Source organism: Siphateles boraxobius, unplaced genomic scaffold (genome assembly GCF_051911475.1).
Source record: "Siphateles boraxobius isolate OS27281-9 unplaced genomic scaffold, OSU_SipBor_1 6, whole genome shotgun sequence".
In the NCBI taxonomy this organism is placed as follows: Eukaryota; Metazoa; Chordata; class Actinopteri; order Cypriniformes; family Leuciscidae; genus Siphateles; species Siphateles boraxobius.
The window spans coordinates 2175001-2198877 of record NW_027509186.1 but is presented as its reverse complement, the minus strand read 5'-3'; the positions used below and the strand labels follow the sequence as shown (position 1 = coordinate 2198877).

The 23877-nt window shown below is 41.6% G+C and overlaps 1 non-coding gene across 1 annotated transcript; it reads left to right on the top strand.

Annotated features, from left to right (window-relative positions):
• Positions 1-12869: 12869 nt before the first annotated feature.
• Positions 12870-12942, top strand: trnav-aac (transfer RNA valine (anticodon AAC)). Its single transcript has one exon. It is a non-coding gene; the product is annotated as a tRNA-Val (tRNA).
• Positions 12943-23877: the final 10935 nt, after the last annotated feature.

The following is a 23877-nucleotide window of genomic DNA, read 5'->3' as shown; positions in this document are numbered from 1 at the left end:
AGGTAGAAGAGCCAACATGGAGTCACTGTAAATGCTTCTTATTTTGAGACAAAACACAAAAATAACAAAAACATCCACTTCCATTCATAAATTTATTTTATGACCCCTCATCTGAGCCACAACAAATAAAAAACAAATATACATTGTGGATATTTTGAAAACGTCTTAAAACATTTTTCTGAATGAGGGACTGACTGGACGTATAGTATGCAATTGTTAGAAATTATTTTTGACAGGCTCATCTCTAATGATTGTTTCTTTGAAATTAATATACGGTGATGAATGACAGAAAAATGGAATTATATTATTTTTGTTTGTTATTGAAATTATTTCATGGGGACAAGATCATTTTTATTTTTACTTTACTTTACTGAATGGCTTTATTGGTAGCCTATGTCTACTTTATCTACTTTATCACTGTTACAACGGTTACACAAGTCAAGTGCAAAATATAAATAAAAGTATATATACACTAAATGATACAAAAGTATTATTTGACCAATTTAAAAGTTTTACTACATTTTCTTCTTGGAATCCAACTTGAAATCCTACCCCCAGTTGGGATCAGGATAATACTGTTTTTTTGGATCAAAGTTATCCAAATCATACTGACAAGTTTTGAACAACACAAACTGAAGGTTTGATCCAGATTAAAATTAGGATTGGATTCCATGATCTAATCTGATTTCAGACTCATTCTTTCCCTTTTGAACAACCCATGTTCAAGATTTGATCCAGTCCGATAACCAAAATCCGATCAGTTTACCTTTGAACAACTGGCCCAAGATGTTCAGTCTGCCGCTAGCAGCTTTTTGCCATGTTAAAAACACTGGGCAGTCTATAGTTTCAGGCGCTTTTGAACAAGCGTAGCCTAGAAGCGGTGGGACTGACTTGCACATCAAGTTTCCATGTTAAAAACACTGGGCAGTCTATAGTTTCAGGCGCTTTTGAACAAGCGTAGCCTAGAAGCGGTGGGACTGACTTGCACATCAAGTTTCCATAGTGTAGTGGTTATCACGTTTGCTTTACACGCGAAAGGTCCTCAGTTCAAAACTGGGCGGAAACAAGTGGATGCATTTTAAATATAAATGCTGCAATTCGCTACAAAACAGTTACTTTTGAGACAGGTGAAGGCCATCGTACCAAGGAGCTGTAGGCAGACTGCCATGCCGAATGACCTCTGTTCTGTTGTTTGTGGAATTCACAGACTGTCACACTGCTTGCAGAGCAGATTATGGGAAGGAGGCATCTTCTAAAAAGCACATCCGTCTCAGCAATAGGTTTCTGTAGTGTAGTGGGCATCATATTCGCCTAACAGGCGAAAGGTCCTCGGGTCGAAACCGAGCAGAAACAGTGGTTGGATTCTGACAGAAAATTTAAACTCTTTGCCACGCTAGGTGGGTGCAGCGCTCATTTCCTTTATATGCTTTTTAATAAGCTTGCACCTAAAGATTTATGTCTGCAACCTGAAGACGTGTTTGTAGTGTAGTGGTTATCACATTCGCCTCACACGCGAAAAGTCCCCAGTTCGAAACTGTGGGTGGTTTTTGCAAAAATTTTGTATGCAATTTTCTGTTGAGCAGGTCAGTACACTTGCAGGGATGTTTGTGGTTTAATCTCTTAGAAAAGGACAAAAATAAAACAAATGACCATTAGGGTTTCCTGTACAGTAATATAAAATGTTCAGTCTGCCAACAAAATTAGCAGCATTTTGCCATGTTAAAAACACTGGGCAGTCTATAGTTTCACTCGCTTTTGAACAAGCGTACCCTAGAAGCGGTGGGACTGACTTACAAATCAAGTTTCCGTAGTGTAGTGGTTGTCAGGTTTGCTTTACACGCGAAAGGTTCTCAGTTCAAAACTGGGCGGAAACAAGTGGATGCATTTTAAATATAAATGCTGCAATTCACTACAAAACCCTTACTTTTGAGACAGGTGAAGGCCATCGTACCAAGGAGCTGTAGGCAGACTGCCATGCCGAATGAACTCGGTTCTGTTGTTTGTGGAATTCACAGACTGTCACACTGCTTGCAGAGCAGATTATGGGAAGGAGCCATCTTCTAAAAAGCACATTTGCCTCATCAATAGGTTTCTGTAGTGTAGTGTTCATCACGTTCGCCTAACACGTGAAAGGTCCTCGGTTCGAAACCAAGCAGAAACAGTGGTTGGATTCTGACAGAAAATTTAAACTGTTTGCCACGCTAGGTAGTAGCAGCTCTCATTTCCTTTATATGCTTTTTAATAAGCGTGTACCTAAAGATTTATGTCTGCAACCTGAAGACGTGTTTGTAGTGTAGTGGTTATCACGTTCGCCTCACACGCGAAAAGTCCCCAGTTCGAAACTGGGCGGAAACTGTGGGTGGTTTTTGCCAAAATTTAATATGCGATTTTCTGTTGAGCAGGTCAGTACACTTGCAGGGATGTTTGTGGTTTAATCTCTTAGAAAAGGACAAAAATAAAACAAATGACCATTGACGTTTCCTGTACAGTAATATAAGATGTTCAGTCTGCCAACAAAATTAGCAGCTTTTTGCCATGTTAAAAACACTGGGCAGTCTATAGTTTCAGTCGCTTTTGAACAAGCGTACCCTAGAAGCGGTGGGGCTGACTTGCAAATCAAGTTTCCATAGTGTAGAGGTTATCACGTTTGCTTTTTACACGCGAAAGGTCCTCAGTTCAAAACTGGGTGGAAACAAGTGGATGCATTTTAAATATAAATGCTGCAATTCGCAACAAAACCCTTACTTTTGAGACAGGTGAAGGCCATCGTACCAAGGAGCTGTAGGCAGACTGCCATGCCGAATGACCTCTGTTCTGTTGTTTGTGGAATTCACAGACTGTCACACTGCTTGCAGAGCAGATTATGGGAAGGAGGCATCTTCTAAAAAGCACATGTGCCTCATCAATAGGTGACTGTAGTGTAGTGGTCATCACGTTCGCCTAACACGTGAAAGGTCCTCGGTTCGAAACCGAGCAGAAACAGTGGTTGGATTCTGACAGAAAATTTAAACTGTTTGCCACGCTAGGTACTAGCAGCGCTCACTTCCTTTATATGCTTTTTAATAATTGTGCGCCTAAAGATTTATGTCTGCAACCTGAAGACGTGTTTGTAGTGTAGTGGTTATCACGTTCGCCTCACACGCGAAAAGTCCCCAGTTCGAAACTGGGCGGAAACTGCGGGTGGTTTTTGCAAAAATTTCGTATGCGATTTTCTGTTGAGCAGGTCAGTGCACTTGCAGGGATGTTTGTGGTTTAATCTCTTTAGAAAAGGATAAAAATAAAACAAATGACCATTGAGGTTTCCTGTACAGTAATATAAAGTGTTCTATTAATTATGCATAATTAGCCTAAATATGGACTGTCCATGAACAGCCTATTTGGACCCCATCAAATAAGTTGCAGGTGGGACTTCACCACATGTGATGAAATCGCCTAATCATTACGGGGATTCACCCGCTTAAAATGTCTAAGTTAAAAACAGCATCCCACCTGTAGCTTATTCGACAGGGTCCAAATAGGCTGTTCATGGACAGTCCATATTTAGGCTAATTATGCATAATTAATAGCTTTAATGTACATCAGTGTGCTGTAGTGTGTCCCCAGTGTGGTTTACAGTAGGTTTGACCACATAAAACCATTGTAATTATGAGATATGACCTATTAATGCATTGACCACGGACAGCCTATTTGGACCCCGTCAAATAAGTTACAGGTGGGCCCTTACTTTGCCCACCTGTAACTTATTTTACAGGGTCCAAATAGGCTGTCTGTGGACAGTCCATTTTTAGGCTACAGTGGGCCCTTAATTTGCCCACCTGTAACTTATTTGACAGGGTCCAAATAGGCTGTTCGTGGACAGTCCATTTTTAGGCTAATTATGCATAATTGATAGCTTTGATGTACATCAGTGTGTTGTATTGTGGCCCCTGTCTAGTGTACATTAGTTTTTACCTAATAAAACCATTGTAATTATGAAATATGACCTATTAATGCATTGACCACGGACAGCCTATTTGGACCCCGTCAAATAAGTTACAGGTGGGCCCTTACTTTACCCACCTGTAACTTATTCGACAGGGTCCAAATAGGCTGTTCATGGACAGTCCATATTTAGGCTAATTATGCATAATTAATAGCTTTAATGTACATCAGTCTGTTGTATTGTATCCCCTGTGTGGTGTACAGTAGGTTCCACCTCATAAAACCACTGTAATTATGAAATATGACCTGTTAATGCATTGACCACGGACAGCCTATTTGGACCCCGTCAAATAAGTTACAGGTGGGCCCTTACTTTGCCCACCTGTAACTTATTTGACAGAGTCCCTGTAAGCTGTCCATGGACATGCCATTTTAAGTCTAATAATGCATAGTTCTTCTGATGGGACACATAGGCCATTCGTGGCCACACAGGCGGTCAGTGGGATGAATAGGCCGTTCGTGGTCACATAGGTGCACAGTGGGATGAATAGGCTGTTCGTGGTCACACAGGCGGTTAGGGGGATGAATAGGCTGTCCGTGGTCACGGGGCGGGGCCACGGGCCGTCACTTAGATTGGCCGTGGAAAGACGGGCCGTTCGTGGTCAAACAGGCTGTCAGTGGGACGAATAGGCTGTCCGTGGTAACTGGGCGGGGCCACGGGCCGTCACTTAGATTGGCCGTGGACGGGCGGGCCGTTCGTGGTCAAGCAGGCTGTCAGTGGAACAAACAGGCTGTCCGTGGTCACTGGGCGGGGCCACGGGCCGTCACTTAGATTGGCCGTGGACAGACGGGCCGTTCGTGGTCAAACAGGCTGTCAGTGGGACGAATAGGCTGTCCGTGGTCACTGGGCGGGGCCACGGGCCGACACTTAGATTGGCCGTGGACGGACGGGCCGTTCGTGGATACATAGGCTGTCGGTGGGACGAATAGGCTGTCCGTGGTCACTGGGCGGTCGGTGGGATGAATAGGCCTTTCGTGGTCACATAGGTGGTCGGTGGGATGAATAGGCTGTTCGTGGTCACACAGGCGGTTAGGGGGACGAATAGGCTGTTCGTGTCAGTGGGCGGGGCCAGGGGCCGTCACTTAGGTTGGACGTGGGCGAAAAGGCCGTTCGTGGTCACACAGGCGGTTAGGGGGACGAATAGGCTGTTCGTGTCAGTGGGCGGGGCCGTCACTTAGGTTGGCCGTGGGCGAAAAGGCCGTTCGTGGTCACACAGGCGGTCGGTGGGACGAATAGGCTGTTCGTGTCAGTGGGCGTGGCCAGGGGGCTGTTCGCAGGTCAAAGGTGGGACTGACGGGCGCTCCGTGGTCAGTAGGTGCGGTCAGGGAATTTCGCGAAAGGGCGGTCAGGGGGATGCGCGTGCGCTCCGTGGACGCCCGCCCGCAACCTTTTCGGCGCGCGTCGAATCGACTGAGGGCGGTCGGCGAGTCGCCCCCCTGTGCCCGACGCCCGTATCGCGAGCGAGGGGGCCGGATTTCGCCGGGCTCCCGACTTCCGTAGTGTAGTGGTTATCACGTTTGCTTTACACGCGACAGGTCCTCAGTTCAAAACTGGGCGGAAACAAGTGGAGGCATTTTAAATTTAATGCTCCAATTCGCTACAAAACCCTTGCTTTTGAGACAGGTGAAGGCCATCGTACCAAGGAGCTGTAGGCAGACTGCCATGCCGAATGACCTCTGTTCTGTTGTTTGTGGAATTCACAGACTGTCACACTGCTTGCAGAGCAGATTATGGGAAGGAGCCATCTTCTAAAAAGCACATGCTCTATCAATAGGTTTCTGTAGTGTAGTGGTCATCACGTTCGCCTAACACGCGAAGGTCAGTCGCATGTAGGTGTAGAGCGTTGCTAGCCAATAAGAACGCAGGAAATTCCAGGGAGGCGGGCCTGAAAAAATACATGAAATTACAGGTTCGAGTCCCGTCTCGACCACAAACACCATAAAGTGTATCTAGATTAAAAAATGATTAGAAACTCATGTTAAGTACGATTTATATATAATAAACTAACTTTGTGCACAAAATAGAATGAAACGTGTAAGATTTGTTATTGTGTAGGATGTACAAAATGTACAATTACCTTAATAAACATTTACATTATAATAGGGTATAGTTTTCTTTAATATAGAAAATATTTGAATGTGAATAATTGTAAAGAACATTTCGATAATGTTTTAGACCTTTACATTTTACATTGAGATATTTACATTATATTTGTTTAACTATGTACAGAAATCCAATATATATATGAAATATAACCAGTAAACACCAAATAGTAAGTTTCTCGTTTTATTTATAGTACAAAAATATACATATTATTATGTAAAACTAAAAAAAGTAATGTATTAAATACTTATAGAGTAAACAACAATAACATTAATAATAATAATAAAATATAAAGCTGTGGAGAACATAGGAAAAAAACAAGATTTTTTAAATCAAATAATTATGTAGTGTTTAATGATAACAGTTATTAACATTTAGTGTTTACACATCTGAGCAAGATAACATAATGCAAGTCAATAAAATTTACTTTAAAAACACTAAAGTACTATGCAAACAAGGACAAAACTGTTTGATTTTAATGAACAATGGAAATAAATTATATTGATAGATTATAGATTAAACAACAGCAATAATAATATCTAAAGTTGAGGAGAACAGGAAAAAACAAGAAAAAAAGTATTTTAAATTAAACAATTATGTACAGAGTATAATAGTACCAGTGCTTAACATTTAGTGTTTTTCAAATCTGAGCAAGATAAAATAATGCAAGTCAATATATGAACTTAAAAAAACGCTAAAATACAATCCAATACAATAAAATACAATACTTTTGTTATTTTAATGAACAAATGGAAATAAATTAAATATAAAAAAAAAATAAAAAAAAAAAAAAAAAATATATATATATATATATATATATATATATATATATATATATATATATATATATATATACATTAATAGTGCTATAATATGTATATACATATATGCATAACATTGTGCAAGGAATGTCTTTGTGCTATAAACAGTATTTGAGGTCTGGGCATGTCATTTGTCAGTGAAGTCATTTTTTCTTTTCCTCAATCCACCTCTGCTTCTCAGCCTCATAGAATGGAGACTGCTGAAAGTCTTTCCATGAAATTTCTGCACTCATTCCCTGAGCCTGATAAAGGGAAACTTGTTGTTGAAACTCAACAACATTTTGACATATTGTTTGATGTCATATTGATGTTACATTGATGTCAAGGTGCCCGCTGGGAACGTTAGAGGGAAAATATCTAGTGGAAAATGAGTATGTTACGTTATGTCATTACATGAAAGACACTTAGGAGATTACCTATCAACAATTAATTTTGTAGTTCTTTTCACACGCTTCGTACGGGTTCTTTGTTTGATTTTTGCGACTGAGCGCTTCTTACTGATGCGTATGGTTTTCTTTATGCCATGACCACGCCCTCTTCTCATACGGGTCCCTGGTGGTTTTAGCCGTCTACGCCCCATGACCATAAGTCCATGCCAGCTCTGACCGTCATCATTGTTATACGAATTTGTTAGAGCTGTAGTTACGAAATCACTTACTATGTTTTTTGCAGCGGCTTTTAGATGTGGTTTTGCTATACTGAACCCCCTTCTAAGAAATGGGATTGCCATTCGATACAAGCCCCTAAACAATCCGCCGATTCCTGATGCAAAACCGGAACCGTACATGACACCACCCCCTGCGTAACCGGGCAAGCCGTTTCCGGTTTGAGATTTGTAGTACGCAACATAACGATCGGGGTCCGACTGGTACGGAGCGAGATAAACCATTTAAAAAAGGTGTTGTTTCACGGGTCTAAAAGTGAAGTTTAGATACAACCTTCCCGTAGGTGAATAGTATCTCTCTGTTCAAGTCGTCTTTAACCTCAATAGTTATCTCGTTAATACTGGTTTTATTAAGACGCACGTAGTGTGACTTGTCGTACCTGACACAGGCAGCCTTGTTTGTTTCCCCTTCGATAAGTACTGTACCTAGTAAAGGTACATACAAATCTCCAACTGATCGGTAGTCTATTGTATCTGTGTACACATATAGGGTATAAAAACCACCTCTTATATCAGCCTGGAACGGTGCGTATGTGACTGATGTGACGTGTGTGTCTTGATGCTCATCCGAACTGTTTGCAACTTCCATAGGAACACCGGGTTTTAATCCCAGTATAACAGATACCTTACCATAAAATGTCAACGAAGCCCTCTGGCCTGCTTTCAGAAATATCTTATTCTTTATATGATCGTAGCCGAGCTGCACCCGCGGGGGGAGATATGCATTTATTTCTCTGAGTAGTATGGGTATATCCACAAAATAACCACACTTTAAAGCGCTCCGGCTCGTAGATATTTTTAGGGCTTTCCGAAAAGTTTGGATATTAAGGTCACCCCTTACACTGTGCAGTTTGACGTTATTCTGTAATAGGCTTTGATCACAATCGATAATAAATACAGCGTCGTCCTCATTGAAGGTGTACCAGGTCAATGGATATTCAAACTCGACCAGTGCCACTTCCCACAGGCCTTTTAAATGTATACTTCTAGCACAACCTAGTTCTGTAATTAGATATACGATTCTCAGGATAGACATTAGTCGAAGCATTGCAGGGGAATGTAACGTGGAACCCCTCCTCAGACATGATTTACATAAATGACACCTGTTACGAATTCACTATAACTTTAAGGTGGTTTGCAGATCCATCACCTGTTTTTTAGGAATCCAGCTGTTGAATTTAGAAGGCCACCTCCACCACTTGACTAACACACACATGACTTTCCCACAGCGTTGTTTATCCAGTATTTTTTCAACCTTGAAAGATGCATCATTACTCACGATAATCTTCTGTAGTTCTTGTTCATAAAAACAACCAGCGATAATTTCACCGTCATAGTCTTGTAATCGGTATACGGGAGGGATACGTGGAATGCATGCGGTTATTGTGAAATATTCTTCAGTATAATTTTGCTCGTACCCTTTGGCAAAAATATTCCGGACTTTAGAGATTCTCACGACATCTCCAATTGAGAATTTAAATTCGGGTGTCTCCTTACGTATTTGTAAAATACGAAAATGTTTATTGAAAAACTCTGTGCCCTTATCTGTTTGTAGCTTTGTTGGTATACGCCCCTCCCGCAGAGTAGACAAAAAAGCTTTCATCACTTCCGGCCCCGTCTTATTTTTAAGTACACACGTCCATGCGAATTTACTGAAAATATCAATAACTGTAATTATGTATTTAATATTATCATTCTGTTTCGAGTATATCGACATATCAACCAAATCAGCGTGAAACTGATGGTCTTTTCCATACACTACCACACGATTCCGTTTATATTTTATTGGTGCAGTACGATGGAGAGTGTATTCGTCTTGACTGGAGAGCCAGTCGTCACCTCTTTATCAGATAGTCTTACGTTGTATTCCTGCAATACCGCTTGTTTTAATCTGTCCTTACCACCAAAAGCACCAGAATTCGCTGGATCATAGTATATCTTCTTCATTAGCTCTGACATGTCGACGCTATGAGTTTTTCAGACAATACCTGAATCACTTGCATTGTTGTTCAGTTTTTATTTTTTTACAAACAATCAGCAAACAACAAAGTTTTTTTTGTTTTTTTTACAAACAATCAGCAAACAATAAAGTTTTTTTTATTTTTTTTATTTCAGGAATATCTATTATTTTATTTCAGAAAATAACGGATCACTTACAATGTTGTTCACTTTATTTTTTTTACATACATAGTCACACACAAAAGGGTATATCAACATAATCATTTTTTTTATTTTAGAATCGAGAAAAGTACAGGGTTACAAGGGTTTAATCATGTATCATCCAAACGTCAAAAGAAATTTCACACACATTTCAAAATTTTTCTCCAGGACGAATTCAGCTAAAATGTCAACAATTTGCAAACATCAGTTACATACGTACATAGACATAATATGTTTTCTATTTTAAGGGAATCAGCATTTTCAGGCATTAGATCGAGAATGTTTTTGATAGTCGTACATTTATGGATTACAGATATGTTCACCATATTACTCCAGTCGTCCGATGACTTCCGCACAGCATTCATTTGACACGTCAATTTCGTTAGACGTATATCATCCGCAGACTTTCCGGTGTTTGTAGCATGATTATCATCGATAATCTTGTACAGCAGGGTTGATAATCCACATTTAACACGCAGTTTAAAGAAATATTTGAGAATCCAGAATGTGCAGAGGTTCCACATTTTCACACGAGGACAGGTTCAGGGTCTTCAGCAGCAGCAAGCTTCCACTTCTCGACAGCCGAGTAAATAATTTCCTCACAACTTTCATCCACAAGTTTCTGTCTGATAGATCCCAGCTGCTCCACAATGTACATCTCATCCTTAAGCTCAAACAAGATTGTCTCGACAGCACCTTGGATTCTTTGCAGATGTGGTGTAGCACCATACAGACTCAGCGATTGAGCTAGGATAGTTTTTAGCTCCGGTCTGAGAACCTTCAGGCTGATCTCGTCAAAACATCCATAAAAATAATATCCAGGTGGTTCGAACAAACACGAGTGCCTCGTTTGGGATGGGTGGTCTACGATACAGCCGTCGCAGCTTTGTTTCATTCGTTTATAGATCAAATATTCCAATATGATTGTAACTACACTTTTAATAATCCGATGTCCAGCATCGCCGAGACACCCGTCTGGCTCATCAGCAGACGTGTCAGCGTTCACAGGGGATGCTGTACCTGCATTTGTAACGGGCCCATTAGCTCCATAGTTCGTGAAGAACGCCAAGTTGTGATATCCAAGATCTGTACAAAATTTATTCATCCAGTCGACGCTTCTTTCCGGTGCATTTGATAATCCTGATTGCGTGTATCCATCAACAGCTCCAAGAGGAGAGAATCCGGGGTGAATGGTTTCTTGAGACATAATGCAGAATGAGTTGAGTTGTCAAGGGAGGTCTTTTTAATGCTTGTAGAATGTGGGCGGTGCTATATGAACACCCCTCCTACTGGGCGTGTACCAATCCGGGTGAAAGAGTTTCACTTTAATATTATTGTAGCGCTCGTACGCATCACACCATTTGAAAAGTTTATCAATTTTGGCAAAAATGTCTTCCAGCACGGGCATATCCTTCCACTGAAACATGAATTTTAAATCGTAGTATTTAAGGTGGTTATCCTCCGAGATAGGCCATGCCCGTTTGGGTACATCTGACCCAAAATCAGTGCAAAGGATGTAAATGTAATCCTCGGGATGTTTGTTAACGTTGTCCGCCAGCAGCCTGTATTTTGTACCCATCGTTAGACCGTTCCACTCCGCTATAAAGAGGGGCTCGTCACACCCTTCTTTCATATCTTTCCAGACGCAGGTGAAAAATAAGATCCAGTCTCGTTCTGTGAAAAACAGATGCGGATCCTCTGTTGTATTCCTTGTAAATCTCTCATCGTTATCCACATTAATCAATCTGACTTCGCGGTTGTTCTCTTCAAAATTGTACTTGCACAAACGGCCGCCAGACAAATGAAAAACATATTCCACATCGTTCATGGAGAAATCTTGTTAAACAAGATTGCTTATTCCGCGGAGCTAAAGTCAAATCCTCCATAGCCTCATCAATGTTTCTCTCGGGGGTCTTGGGTTCTGTTGCCATAGCCATTGCTCCTGAATAGATCTAATAATCCACAATCACAACCGTATTTTGCGTTGAAATCGTGGCGTTTTTAAATAGACCGCCACGGAGGGAAATCCCTTAGAGTGATGTCATCGTAAGTGTCAGTCGTAGCTGACCAATGAGACGTGTGTGTGTGTGTGTGTGTGTGTGTGTGTGTGTGTGTGTGTGTGTGTGTGTGTGTGTGTGTGTGTGTGCGTGTGGGAACTCTGTGTTCTATTCCCCTCGATCCATGTGTGGAGATGTGTGTGTGTGGGAACTCTGTGTTTTATCTCCCACGCTCCAGGTGCGGAGGTGTGTCGTGGGAGGAGTCAGCGTGTGGTGCACCGTACCACTCCCGTTCAGCCATTTCTGGTCGGAGTGCGGAAATGATCACAAGTGTTTCACAGCGTTTCTCACAAAACCTTTTATAATGTCTTTGTTCTTCTTCTTTCAGCAAAACGGAGTTTTGTAAAAACGTAAGACTTTTTTAACTTTATACAACGTTTTTAATACCTTTAAACACTAGTTAATTGTAAAAGTACAACTTTTCTTCAAACGTATGTTAGAAAATAAAACTATTTGCATGATACTGATTATGGCTTTTATTATACATTTTCTTAAAAAAGATTAAAATATTGTCTTTAATGTTTTTTAATCATTTTGAACATTTTTTACATTGAGCCCTAGTGATCGTGGGTGATTTTCCACACTTAATCTGTTCAGACCAATATGGGGAGGAAGGGGAGGAGTTAGCGTGGGGAGAAATTCCATGCACAGATGTACAAGCCGGAAGTGGGAGGGAGGGAGGGAGGGGAGGGCTGAGTATCTCGGGGGATTCCCACGGTAACGTGACCAATCCGGAAGGAGCGTGGGAAATTCCCACGGTGTCATAGAAGGGGAGGGGCAGGGCTTTATGGGGGGCAATAAAACTGTCAGTTTGACGAAAGCCGCCCTTATACCTCTCTCTTCCACAGTTCAAAACTGGGTGAAAACAAGCGGAGGCATTTTAAATATAAATGCTGCAATTCGCTACAAAACCCTTGCTTTTGAGACAGGTGAAGGCCATCGTACCAAGGAGCTGTAGGCAGACTGCCATGCCGAATGACCTCTGTTCGGTTGTTTGTGGAATTTACAGACTGTCACACTGCTTGCAGGGCAGATTATGGGAAGGAGCCATCTTCTAAAAAGAACATGCACCTCGTCAATAGGTGTCTGTAGTGTAGTGGTCATCACGTTCGCCTAACACGCGAAAGGTCCTCGGTTCGAAACCGAGCAGAAGCAGCGGTTGGATTCTCACAGAAAATTTAAACTGTGCACCTAAAGATTTATGTCTGCAACCTGAAGATGTGTTTCCGTAGTGTAGTGGTTATCACGTATGCCTCACATGCGAAAGGTCCCCAGTTCGAAACTGGGCGGAAACTGTGGGTGGTTTTTGCAAAAATTTCGTATGCGATTTTCTGTTGAGCAGGTCAGTACACTTGCAGGGATGTTTGTGGTTTAATCTCTTTAGAAAAGGACAAAAATAAAACAAATGACCATTGAGGTTTCCTTTACAGTAATAAAAAATGTTTGGTCTGCCAACAAAATTAGCAGCTTTTTGCCATGTTAAAAACACTGGGCAGTCTATAGTTTCAGTCGCTTTTGAACAAGCGTACCCTAGAAGAGGTGGGACTGACGTCCAAATTAAGTTTCCGTAGTGTAGTGGTTATTACGTTTAGTTGTACACCATGCGGCCAGTCGTATGTAGGTGTAGAGCGTTGCTAGCCAATAAGAACGCAGGAAATTCCAGGGAGGCGGGCCTGAAAAAATACACGAAATCACAGGTTCGAGTCTCGTCTCGACCACAAATACCATAAAGTGTATCTATACTAAAAAATTATTAGAAACTCATGTTAAGTACGATTTACATATAATAAACTAACTTTGTGCACAAAATAGAATAAAACGTGTAAGATTAGTTATTGTGTAGAATGTACAAAATGTGCAATTACCTTAATAAACATTTACATTATAATAGGGTATAGTTTTCTTTAATATAGAAAATATTTGAATGTGAATAATTGTAAAGAACATTTTGATAATGTTTTAGACCTTTACATTTTACATTGAGATATTTACATTATATTTGTTTAACTATGTACAGAAATCCAATATATATATGAAATATAACCAGTAAACACCAAATAGTAAGTTTCTCGTTTTATTTATAGTACAAAAATATACATATTATTATGTAAAACTAAAAAAGGTAATGTATTGAATACTTATAGATTAAACAACAATAACATTAATAATAATAATAATAAAATATAAAGCTGTGGAGAACGTAGGAAAAAAACAAGATTTTTTAAATCAAATAATTATGAAGTGTTTAATGATAACAGTTATTAACATTTAGTGTTTACACATCTGAGCAAGATAAAATAATGCAAGTCAATAAAATTTACTTTAAATTTTTTTTTGATTTTGAATGAACAATGGAAATAAATTTAACAATTTAAAATGATAGATTATAGATTAAACAACAGCAATAATAATATCTAAAGTTGAGGAGAACAGGAAAAAACAAGAAAAAAAGTATTTTAAATTAAACAATTATGTACAGAGTATAATAGTACCAGTGCTTAACATTTAGTGTTTTTCAAATCTGAGCAAGATAAAATAATGCAAGTCAATAAATGAACTTAAAAAAACACTAAAATACAATCCAATACAATAAAATACAATACTTTTGGTATTTTAATGAACAAATGGAAATAAATTAAATATTAAAAAAAAAATATATATATATATATATATATATACATTAAAAGTGCAATAATATGTATATACATATATGCATAACATTGTGCAAGGAATGTCTTTGAGCTATAAACAGTATTTGAGGTCTGGGCATGTCATTTGTCAGTGAAGTCATTTTTTCTTTTCCTCAATCCACCTCTGCTTCTCAGCCTCATAGAATGGAGACTGATGAAAGTCTTTCCATGAAATTTCTGCACTCATTCCCTGAGCCTGATAAAGGGAAACTTGTTGTTGAAACTCAACAACATTTTGACATATTGTTTGATGTCATATTGATGTTACATTGATGTCAAAGTGCCCGCTGGGAACGTTAGAGGGAAAATATCTAGTGGAAAATGAGTATGTTACGTTATGTCATTACATGAAAGTCACTTAGGAGAATACCTATCAACACTAAATTTTCCCCAGCCTTAATTTAAGACCGGCCTTTAATTGTCTGTGTTGACCCCGCCCCCGGCCACTATCAGAGGCCCGGCAGGCGTTTAATTGACTACCGGTTTTTATTTGAGGAATTACGGTAGTCATCTTTTAGTGGCCTGATTGACTGATATCAGAGTCTCTGATTAAATTGTTTAATATTAATTGTTAATTTCACATCCCAATACTACTGCAGAAATTCATGCAGTGCCGTGATACTCTGAAAGATTTCACACAGTAATAAAACCTCTCATTAAGAAACCGCAATTCGCTGCCCGAGGCCAGTGTAGATCAGCAAGAACTCAACAACAAAACGTACCACTCCACAAAAAGAGGCTCGTTCGCCGAACAGGGACTTGAACCCTTGACCCTCAGATTAAAAGTCTGATGCTCTACCGACTGAGCTATCTGGGCTCTTACTCAAGACGCGTGCGTGCTACGTGGGAACGCACAGCAAAATGAATCGTATTGGCGCAGAAAAAAGAGTGTCCTCCAAGGCATTGCGTTTCATTCTTCGAAGATTCAGAACGGCCGTCAATACGTCTGCTATGTCAAAATTTATTTGCAAATTAGTGGGAATGCAGCCTATTAGACTGATGATAACAGTCATTAAAGGAAAATAATGCCAGGAAAAAGAACAAAAACTCACTGCTACTTGTCTGGAAAGCCTCTTCACACGCTTCAATGCTGTTGACTTGCCGCGCTCTTATCGTTATTGTAAACTTGTGTTCCTGACTACAAAGGGGCCTTGTCATCTTTAGCTTGCAGACAAAATGGTTTCTTACCAACATAACTCTTTTCAAGGGTAATCCTGTAACAGTGACTTTTTTTCCTTTTATAAAGTTTAAGCTAGGCCTCCAGAAGGTTACAAACTCAACGTAGTCGGCAGGATTCGAACCTGCGCGGGGAAACCCCAATGGATTTCTAGTCCATCGCCTTAACCACTCGGCCAAGAAAGGGGCAAAAGGGGGGAGGGGGGTGTAGAGAAGAAAAGAGGGAGGAAAGGGAGAAAAAGAAGAGGAGAAAAAAGGAGCAAAACGTACAATATATAAATTTTTATCTACTTTCTTATCTTCTCAACATTGTTAACACACAGTTCTGCACTTATTGCAAGGGTTATCATCACTTTAATTTCATGTCTCTTGCGGGATTCGAACCTATGCCGTGGCAATATCGCTTGCATCTTCGCTTGTTCTCTAGTCTCGTAGTGCATTCCGTAAGTACTACATGCAATGCATTGTGGGTAACGTAGTCATTTTTAACACAGGAACTCTTTTCCATATAAATCCCTACAGTAGTAACCCTGTGATTATGCAATTATGCACATGAATGCATTTAAAGCAAACGCTCTTGTAAGTAAACATATTTTGTGATGTTAACAAATCAATATTCAAATAATTAACTCAAAATGTCACATGCTACATTTAAAGCTATAACAGTATTAACAGTGTATAAATGTAAATAACTCTCCCATCATGTTTCCCCTCCTTTTTTTGTAAACTCAATTATTTGAAAGACTACATCTGTGCAGCACAAGTGAATAAAACATATTCCAAATTGAGTGTTGGGTTTTGTGAATAAATGTAAAATGATTCTGCAAGTAATTCTGGCTTTAGTTTTAACAATTACATTCAATGGATGACACTCACTGTCCTGGTATTCAAGAGGAAATTACTTAAAAACGTGAAGACTGTTATTGGCTCCAATAAAATTATTAAACTTTATTGTAACAGACAGACAAGTAATGGTGACAGCAATTATACACTCTTCCTCCAGTCATCCAGGGTCAGTCCTGATGCTGGACAGTACCACTGCCCCTTCAGCTGGGTGTGTCCAGTCCTTTTATTTTGTCCTGTCCAAACCCCTTGCAGGTGTAGTGGTACTTTTCGTTTGTCAGCCTCTTCCGTGGCGGTTCCCCCTTTGACACTAGCTCCTCATCCTCCTGGGCAGCTTTTTTCAGCTATTGGAACATGTCTCGATATAAGTAAACTATTAGAGATTGCAATGAATCTATCATATATATAAAATCAGATACAAATAGGATTGGTATGAATAATAATGCTTTGTTATTAACAAAATGTTATGATAATAATTATGACCGCCACTACATCTTGTAATAATAATGAGAAAAGAAGGAGAAAATGCATATTAAATTATGTCATAAATTATTTTTTAATTAAATACTGATTGGGCCAACAAGTTGCACACTCTTGCCAGGATTTGCACCTGGAGTCTCCCACCCAAAGGATGGACGTGTTACAATTACACCACAAGAGTTGTTTTTTTTGTTTGTTTTTTGAAATAGTTGCATCAGCAACTATCCTATGTATTTTGTTTTTTGAAAATAGTTGCAACAGCAACTAATTTTTTTTTTCTATTTGCAACAGCAAACATACTTTTTTCTACTTTATTTTCTTGCTTGTTTTTTCTTTGCAGATGGTTTGAACAGTGAATGTGAACATTTTCTTAAAATAAATAAAACATATTATTAAAAATATTTATAAAAAAGAATGTATTAGGTGCATTTACAAAGAGCTTCTCCACTCCTCAAGGGTCTGTCCAGATGCAGGGCAGTACCATTTGCCACGTACCTGTGAGTGTCCAGTTTGCTTTGATTTAGGTTGACCACACAGCTTACACTCATAGTGGTAGCTCTCTTTTGCCTTTCTCATCTTTGGGGGCTCACCTTTCCTCAGTCGCTCCTGGTTCTCAAGGGCTGCCTTGCGTAATCGCCATTCACGCTGGCGATTAAAGGGATCTAGTGCTTGGTGAGGGAACCTAGGTTGGTCGGGACAGTAGGAGGTGGATGAACAGCCCTGGGTGGATGCTGAGGGTGGTGGTTGGGTGGCAGGCCAACCCTGGATGGATGCTGAGGGTGGTGGGTGGGTTGCAGACCAGCCCTAGGTGGATGCTGAGGTTGGTGGGTGGGTTGCAGACCAGCCCTGGGTGGATGCTGAGGGTGGTGGGTGGGTTGCAGACCAGCCCTGGTTGGAGGACCAGCCCCGGGTGGATGCTTAGGGTGGTGGGTGGGTTGCAGACCAGCCCTGGTTGGAGAACCAGCCCTGGGTGGATGCTGAGGGTGGTGGGTGGGTTGCAGACCAGCCCTGGTTGGAGGACTAGCCCTGGGTGGATGCTGAGGGTGGTGGGTGGGTTGCAGACCAGCCCTGGTTGGAGGACCAGCCCTGGGTGGATGCTGAGGGTGGTGGTTGGGTGGCAGGCCAGCCCTGGATGGATGCTGAGGGTGGTGGGTGGGTTGTAGACCAGCCCTGGGTGGATGCTGAGGTTGGTGGGTGGGTTGCAGACCAGCCCTGGGTGGATGCTGAGGGTTGTGGGTGGGTGGAGGACCAAACATGAGAGTGTGCCAGGGGTGCCTGGTAAGAAGACCAGCTCTGGTAGTGTGTTGGGGATGGCTTGTAGGCAGAGGACCAGCCCTCCATACAGCTGTTTTGAGAGGAAGCAGCATCGTGTTTGGCAATAGCTGCGTCTCCCCCACCTGTCTGTGGAATAGCAGGTGTTCTGGAACTGTGTCGCTGGCGGATTTTTGCCTCGCCCTCACGGTTCTCAGGCTCCTGGAACTCAAAAAGAGTGTGTCCATGCTGAACTGGCTGTGATGGTAGGTCACGAACCTCCAGGAGGGATTTTTTAGCCACGGCAATCTGCTGTGGAAGCTGCACACCCTGAAGTAAAGAACCCCGTTCAGTTCTCTTTTGGCGATCATGCAGCCTGCAGAGACAGAAAACAAAACACACACAAGAGTTTTTCAGAACATTTTTCAGTGTGTTAATTGTTAAAAAAAAAATTCAAATATGCAATTCAATCAATTTATGAAGATATTAAAGATGAACTCACCAGGAGGACACAGTGGTGTTGTTAATGTTTACCAGTACCAGGTCACTCCTGTCCATGATCTCTCTGCAGTCCTCAACTAGCTGCTTAATGTGAGAGTATGCCATGACAATGGACTGGGGTATGGCAAATGTCCTCCCTTTATTGTCCTTTGGCCTATTTCTGGCTTCCTTGTACTCTTTGTACAGCTTGAGAGCAACACACTCTGAAATTCTGTTTTGGTCTGGTCTGTGAGCAGCCTGACCATGGACCATGAACAATCTGCAAATAGATGACCAGATCACATAGTGCTCATTATATATGCATGTTCACATATTGACATAAATACATTGATACAAATACTAAAGAATATAGCTATATGAGATGTGGATACCTCTCAGCTGCTTGCTGGCCTGGAGCAGAGCCACTGCACTTTCTTGAAGCCCTCCAAGGTCCTGGCAACGTTGTTTTTTTGCTCTTGAGGGTGTATCTGGTGGGGGTCTGGTCAAAGACACTTAGATGTGAGTATAACCTCAAAATCTCTGCCACTTCAGCATTGGAGAGTTTTGTTATAGTTCGGTTAAGCCCAACCAGGTAACCTGCCAAGGCATCAACTGCCTCCCATCCAGGAATCCCTCTGGCATCACACCTAGTGTCCTGTTACAAGAATTGAACCAATAAACACCATAACATTTTAAACATCTGGTACAAGAGCAAATATAAAGAAGCCCACATTTCTGATGGTGAAACATTATCCACTTTACCGTAGCTGGAGTGACGAGCACACTCTCCTCAAATGGGGTGAGGACGGGACTTGCGGAGGCATCTCTCTCATCAAATCGGGTGAGGACGGGCCCAGAAGAGGCATTACTCTCCTCCAATGGGGAGTAGATGGGCCCAGCAGAGGCATTACTCTCCTCCAATGGGGAGTAGATGGGCCCAGCAGAGGCATCACTCTCCTCCAATGGGGACCTGGGATCTGGCCAGGGCCTAGGGCCACCGCTTCCAAATTGCTGAGGTGATTAATAAAAGTATACACAGAATAAAGAATAAATAAAGAATAAACAATCTTTTACATTTTTTGTGTCTCTTCTACATTAAAAATGAACTGTTTATTAGTTTATTAGTTTATTTAGTTTATTAGTTAATTAGTGCATCTCCACCCGGATGAGACAAAAAACAGGATCACTGATTACAACAAATTAAAACAATACTATGTCAACATTCAGTAGCAAAATATACCATATGTGTGTGAGGTTTTAACATGCCTGGAATGAAAGCAAACTGGTGCTTATGAAAGCTTTCCAGAGAGGAGGACCCTCTGCTGCATCTTAGCACATCCAGTGTCTTCTCTCCTTTCTCCAGCCCTGACCCAATGTTTGTGTAAAGCTGCACTCCTGGTGGATCCTGAATGCAGGCATTGTGCTTTTGCTGTACCTCCCACACTTGAGACATGCATTCATGGTTTATAAGGTGCAGCCCAGTGCCGTCCACAAGGTGCCACATGGAGTCAAGAAGACTTTTGATGAGGGCACGAGTCTCCTCCACTCCGGGGGTTTTCCTGCGGCAGTGCTTGGCTAGCTCTTTAGAGCTGATGCTCGCCAACACCTGGGCATCTGTTGGCTCGTGGCCCTGATGCTTTTGCCTCAGCTCTGACCGCTTCGCCTCTTTCAGATGACAGATGTCCTGGTAATCCCATTCAAAAATGCAACTCGACAATTTGGAGCAGAACGTACCGTACAGTGGATGGTGTTCTGTGGTGAGACCGTTGGTGAATCGCCTCATAAAGTGGAACACATCCAACCGCACAGTGGACGTCCATGGCCGAAACCAATGGAGAACTGGGCTCACTCCTGTGTAAAAGCATTTTTTGGTTTGTATTGTCACCAACTGCCTTAATTTGGCAAAAAAAAACATCAACACAAATTACAGGAAACCCACCTCTGTCACTGCAACAGTCTCTATCCACATAGATAGCAGCTGGCTGTGGCTCACCAGCATGTACCGTTGAACGATCACAAGTCATCCAGCCCAGCCCCCTCGCCGGTTGTGAGGACCGAGTTGAGGACCTGACCATACTCGTTCCCCACATTGGACATCCATGTTGCCGTGTTCTCAATCCCCCCAGCAAGTTTTTTGGTAACCTGTTATAACAAAAGTATATACATCATTAGCATATGTATTCTTATCAAACCCTAAAAGAACAAATTAGCTCAAGCTTATATAGGTTTACATTTACCTTAGTGGAATCGAGCTTCAGAATTCTGCCAAACGTTGAAGTGATGACACCTTTGAGTTCATCAAGGTGACCGACAACATCGTTGGCATGCACTGTCTCGAACCACTGGGCCAGGGGCAAGGGAGAGAAGGGTGGTGGTGGTGGGGGATAAACAGCCTGGGACTGCTTCAGGCAGGATCTCTTGTGAATTTCACAATCTGTGAAATAGTCACAGGATCTCCTAGCCCACTCCTCACTGTGTGCCTCTTGAAAGGCCTGCTGCAGGTAACTGGAGCTATTCCCTGCTGTTCTAGGACGCAAAAGTGTCAAACATTTTCTGTCCAGTGCCAAATGTGTAGTCAACACAGCAGGGAATTTGTTGCGGTTAGAGGGGTCAAGTTGCTTTAAAATGTCACTACTCCAAGGACAGACAGGTTGTTTGCACTGGCTGCACCTTGGGTAATCTCCCCCTATTAAATAGTACTTGCTATCCACATCAATGACCTCTCTGACCTTGGTGTAAATGCCAGAGTGGTGCATCTTTCGGTTGCACAGAGTGCATTTCAGAGGGATGCCCCACATACGCATTGGTGCCCAGGAACATCCTCTGTCGAAAGTAATCATGTGGGTTTGGAGGTGCCACAGATCTGATTGGGCTTGGGGGTGGTGCCAATTCTCCCTGACATTCTGTCTCAGCTGCCAACTTGCGTCATAGAGGATGTGGGCAATCCACTCCCGATCACCTGGCTTGATGACCCGGAGGAACGGCTTTGGCAAAAACCTGGCCCGCCTTACCTCTGGAAAGCACAGAGGGACTGGGAGCCCTGGTGCTGCTGGAGGAGGAGCAGAAGCAGGAGAAGGAAGAAGTGGTGTGCCACTCTGAGTCGCTGGTGCCATCTCAGATAGTGTGGAAGGGCTAGGAGCAGGAGCAACTTGGAGACAGATGGTTGGTGTCGTCTCTTGGGCTGTGAGGCAGACTGGAGCTGGAGCATCTCGGGGAGAGACGATTGGTGTCGGTGTCATCTCTTGGGCTGGGGTAGTGGAGGGACGGGCTGAAGGGGTTAGAGGAGAAATGTTTGGGAGGTCTGTGGGAGATTTTAAGACATGACACTTCTCAAGGTGCTCTGATAACCTGACAGCACCCATGGCCTTTGTGCCGCAGTGCTCACACTGCTCCTGGACATGGAAGTCTGACAGGTGCTGAGTAAACTGGTCAAAGAGCACTTCCTGAGCACAAAGGGAGCATGTCATGGTATTATCACCGCTCCCTGTCTGCTGTGGACCTGCTGCGGTCCCTGTCTGCTGTGGACCTGCTGCGGTCCCTGTCTGCTGTGGACCTGCTGCGGTCCTTGTCTGCTGTGGACCTGCTGTGGTCCCTGTCTGCTGTGGACCTGCTGCGGTGCTTGTCTGCTGTGGACCTGCTGCGGTCCCTGTCTGCTGTCCTGACTGAGGGAAACAATATTTTGTATTTACTCTCTATATCCTCTTATCCTCTAAATCACACAAAACTCTGCATCAAAACAGTGATTTGGAGAATCAAGCACAACGAAGAAGCAGCCATGGGAAACAGCTGTAGAGGAAGCATTTGTCAGCATCTTTGTCTCATATCATATGTTTAAGGATTCAATGACATTACTTACATCATGGTAGCCACATTTGCAGGGGATCTTTTTCTCAAAAATGTCTTTTTTTCTGACCGTTAGGCCAAATGCAGGGGTCAGGGGACAATTCTTTATCCTCTCTAACACTGCCTTCCAACGTCTGCTCCCAGGTCTCTGGCCAGTGGAAAATTTATATTTCCCCTGGGCAAACAGCATCATGACGCCGGTCCAGAATGAATCTGGCTTTCCTTCCTTTGGCATCTCTATAGGACAAGAGGCAGTCATTAGGCTGTTGTAGGCAACATGTAGGTCTACATGTACAGACAGACAGACAGATAGATAGGAAATTAAGCAACTACAATATAAGGTTGTATGTTTTTTTCCACAGTCTCAACTAATTTGGTCAGGAATATTTCAAGTCTTAAGTTTCTGAGACACTGTTTCATTTATATTGTTATGCTAATGTGAAATAGTTTGTTCAGATCTCATCAGATGGCATGAACTCACACGGATGGTTGTCGGTTATTAAAAATGTAATCAAAACAGTTTAGTGATGAAAGAAATGGAAAAAAATGATACTCTCTCACTCACAATCTCTCTCTCTCTCTCTCTCACTCTCTCTCACACACACACACACACACACACACACACACACACACACACACACACACACACACACACACACACACACACACACACACACACACACACACACACACACACACACACACATTCACATTCACATTCACTCACTCACTCTCTCTTTGAAAAAAATGGCTGTTATTTTACAAACTGAAATTGTATGAGAACTGAACTGAAATCACAACACAAGCCAATCCTGTTTCTTCATGTTTGTTAAGAAATGATCATACCCACTCTTTCACTCACTCTTATTCTCTCTCACACACACACTTTATAGCACTCTCTTTGAAAACAATTGGTATCTGAAATTGTATGATGAATGACATGAATATATATTAAAATATCCAATTCAGTTTACCTTGATGCCTATTTTCTGTGTCAATTTCTTGTCCTATTGCAATAGATGTTATATGGTCAGTTGGTGTAACCAATATTTTGTCTAAAAGACTAATATTGTACAAAAAAAGTTAATATGAATAATAATTTAATACTCTACTACACTGTAATAATGGGTGTTTAAACCATTTGTACTCAAATGGTCAAAGAATAGACATAAAACAAGGTGTTTACAGCATATGGTCTTGCTCAGTACAACGAAAAACCCATATCATTTATAATAAAACATATTCTCATAGGATATTACTAAATAAACTACTAATTTCATGCAATTGCATGAACTCTAGGAGGTGTGAAATATTAGATATTGGTCAT